Genomic DNA, 3,539 nt, shown 5'->3' on the forward strand with positions numbered 1-3,539 from the left:
GAGAGAGAGAGAGAGAGAGAGAGAGAGAGAGAGAGAGAGAGAGAGAGAAAGAAAATATGTGTGTGTGTGTCATAGTGTAAAAGTATATGAGAGTGAGAGAAAGTGTGTGTGTGAGAGAGAGAGAGACGGTCGTTAAAAATTCGCGATGCGACCCCGTCTCTGCAGAGTCGAACCGTTTTTCACGAACCCTTCCGTCACTCCCGGTCCCGGTTAATCATCGTGAAAGTCCGCTCGCGAAGGGTGGCGGAAGGAGCGCTCGGGGTAGGAAAATCTGTGTTGGCAAGCAATTACAAACGTCTCCGAGATATCGAACGGGCAAATTGGAATTACACGACACGGAAAGTACACCGCGCGTCGAATCGCGATTCGCTTCTTTCTAACCGTATCTTCGCACTCGAGAATCGAACAAACGAGTGCATTCAGCAAATTGTATCTCTCGATTATTCTCGGCGATCCTTTCCCCAATACATATCTCGTTCCGGCGAAATGAAAGAATTCTTTTTGCGCGACGCGATACGATACGCACACGCGACCCAAGGTATCGTCAGATATATTGGCGCAGCCGGTCGCACATCGATTAAACGAGTACATCGCCGTTCGTAACCCTGCCCTGGCCTGCCCTGCGCTCGAATAGTACCGCAAAACAGGAGCAATTTCATTCAAATCGGCGATCAACAACAGCCGGTCTCTGTACTCGAGAGCGAGCCCGGGGACGGTGGCGGAGTAAGAAGGCGAGGAAAAAGGCGCGGAATAAAATCGCGAACCGACCAGCCTCTCCCTCTCCCACGGGGATTAAAGAGTCCAGGGATGCCCAGCGCTGAGAGATCGTCGACCGTCAAGTATTCGGCAGTCACGTCGAACGGCGCGAACGCAGGGAAAGGGTTGAACTCACGGAAACTTGAGAACCCTCAGTGACAATTTCAATTCTCTCTGTCTCGCACCTCTTCTTCTAGCTTTCTCCCTCTCTCTTCCTTTCTTTTTCTCTTTCGAGCGACGCTCCTCCGGTCGCGAAGGGGGTGACCTAAGATTCTTAAAACTTCTCACGAGATTTTTCGATTTTAATTACAGTTTTAACATATTTTAATAAAATCCCCCGCCGTCTCCGCGCGCGAGTCCACCCGTCCGCCTGTCCGTACGTCTTCCCTCTGCCGCCTGGCCGACTCCTCCGATTCTACTCCTCTTTAATTCCGCCAACTTTCGGCCCTTCTCTCCCTCACGGCCAAATCCCGCTTCGCCCGACGGCCCGCCGACTCTTGCCGCGGACTGTACGGCCTTAACGTTAACCCTTTCGTTCGTTCACCTACACCCACACCCGCGGTGGCGCAACACCTGTTCCCCGAACGAGGAGAAGCCGAAATTGAACGTTCCTCCGCCGGTTACACACGCGGGCCCGGCCGCCTCTATCAGTTTCGGTTCTTCCTCGCGGCGTTCAGGAAGAACCGGAGGAGTGATTGAGTCCCGGCGGTGCTCGTGTGCCGCCACGCCGTGCCGATTCGCCGTGTGTGAACGCGATCTTTTTCTCCCGAGTGATCCTCTCCCCGAGTGTAAGACTCCTCGTCATCGTGCCGCGAGATCGATGGAAACGAAGCCGTTAAATTGTAAGCATCCGCGCGATCGAGAGTGGTCAAGTCGAAGGATGTAGGACGTTAGATAACGCGCGATAGAGGCCCGATGCACACGCATCACCGCAGCGCGTATGTACACGGACGTATCGCGAGTGACGTGCGTGCAAATTCGAAGAGTCGCATTTCACCGTAAAGCACGGTACTGTAACGGTACTGTAAACGTGTACTGTAAACATGCGGTAACAGTACTGATAATCGGGACAGCGGCTTAGAACGATCCGAACGACAAATTTCGCCGTGTACCGGTCGCGGAATCGGAGGTCGCCGTATCGGTCAGCGGGTCAAGTCGCACCGACACGTTTCGCAATTACAAATGTTGTCTCTCGCCCGAGTCGAAATTTTGCTTCTACATTAGCCCTGCAAATTCCGTCGGACTTGAAGAGCCAATGGAGAATCGCGAGATATGCAGGCTATCCTCCTACCTTGATGCTACAAATGATTGCTCACTGTAGTATTCTTTAGTTGAGGTTTGCACGAGTACTTATTATTTCATATTCGGCTGTTCGCGATATTCTACCTGCATTATATCTTTATTTCTAATTTCGATGAGCAACGTATTAATTGTATTACTTACTGTACTGCTGATAGAATATGGAAGACAGAATATAACCAATTATTGAATAATTAAGTAAGAATTGATGGGTAAAAGAGTACAAGAAATAACACATTTTGTTCTCATCTCTTCCTAAACTTCCCTTCTTTTTTGTGGTGGAAGTTTGATAAGATTTGGAGCTCTTAAAAGAGCTGATGAGAAGCTGCAAAGGTAAAGACAACAGTTGAATGTCCAATAATGCTGTGTACTAATAGAAATTTAAATTCGGATTCGTTAAACATGGCAATAATAAACAGAAACAATAAAAGTACAAATGTCAACAAAACGAGACACTCGCAATTCAAAAAGCATTGTTAGACGAATAAATTAATATTTGCGTATGGTATTTTAAAGCCGATATTTATAGTGATTGATTATTTACGGTCCTTCAACGAGAGTACAAATTAATTATAGATTCGTATTCATGGACCATTATTCGGCTGTATCGATCAATATATGTTTCCAGTATGAAATAAGTTAAAGGTACATAATAAGTTTAAGCACAAGAAATAGGTACATGTGTTAACGAATATTTGAAAATTAACAAGGAGATGAAAATAATTATAGTCTGTAATGAGTTAAACGATAACGAACTATGAATGCCAACCTAAATTTCGACTCAGGACATCTCTTTATTCTCGGCAAATTCGCCAACCGCTCGTTAAAATCGAAAACATTCGGCGTGAATGAATGATCTGACTCACCAAATATATGATGCGTCGTCAAATGCATGTCGCGGCGTTCTGACTTCTCGGATCCAGTACTCCGTTCCCGTGTACACTCCGTCGTGACGCTGACACTCGCGAAAAATGCGACTCGATTGAAGAAACGCGTGTTAAATTACGCGATGCCGACGAGAACCCGATTAAGTATCTCAAAGGCCGACGGGGACGATAACTGACGCACTGATGCACGTGATCCGCCTCGCGATACGTGCGCGTCTCTCGTCGGCTCGAAACGTAATGACCCGGACGCGGAAAAGTCTTGAACGCGCAAGACTACCAAAACAAAAAGGACTACGTCATCTTCCGTTATTCGCCAACCACTCTTGTCCGACATTCAAGTGTCGCGATCATAACACTCGATCATATCACTCTCAAAACATCTCGAAAGTCTTGCCTGAACCTACCCAATGTTTTTTTTTTTTCACTTTTATCTCAAGAGTTATTGTCTTATTATGATATGTTCAAACTTAAAACTTTTAACGGTGTACAGCATACTATTTGACACATGACTGTTATCGTTGTCCTTGCAACTCTTTCTCCCTCATTTCTTTTGAATGTCCAAATCCTATCGGAGAGAGACAGAGAGAGAGAGAGAGA

The 3,539-nt window shown here is 46.8% G+C and overlaps 2 protein-coding genes across 8 annotated transcripts in view; one reads left to right on the forward strand and one right to left on the reverse strand.

Annotated features, from left to right (window-relative positions):
• Nucleotides 1–3,539, reverse strand: part of LOC116849985 — a 239,013-nt gene that overhangs the window by 162,629 nt on the left and 72,845 nt on the right. Inside the window, exon 1 of one of the 6 annotated variants that reach the window (XR_004379226.1) lies at nt 2,922–3,186. The exons of the other annotated variants lie outside the window; for them this stretch is intronic. The gene's annotated coding sequence lies outside the window, so the exon portion shown is untranslated. Of the gene's footprint in view, nt 1–2,921; nt 3,187–3,539 lie in introns of those variants that run through there. 6 annotated transcript variants of the gene reach the window in all.
• Nucleotides 1–3,539, forward strand: part of LOC116849982 (zinc finger protein 628-like) — a 90,139-nt gene that overhangs the window by 39,512 nt on the left and 47,088 nt on the right. The gene's annotated exons all lie outside the window — the stretch shown is intronic.

Source organism: Odontomachus brunneus, unplaced genomic scaffold (genome assembly GCF_010583005.1).
Source record: "Odontomachus brunneus isolate Ranch 3 - 2012 unplaced genomic scaffold, Obru_v1 Obru_scaffold_130, whole genome shotgun sequence".
In the NCBI taxonomy this organism is placed as follows: domain Eukaryota; kingdom Metazoa; phylum Arthropoda; class Insecta; order Hymenoptera; family Formicidae; genus Odontomachus; species Odontomachus brunneus.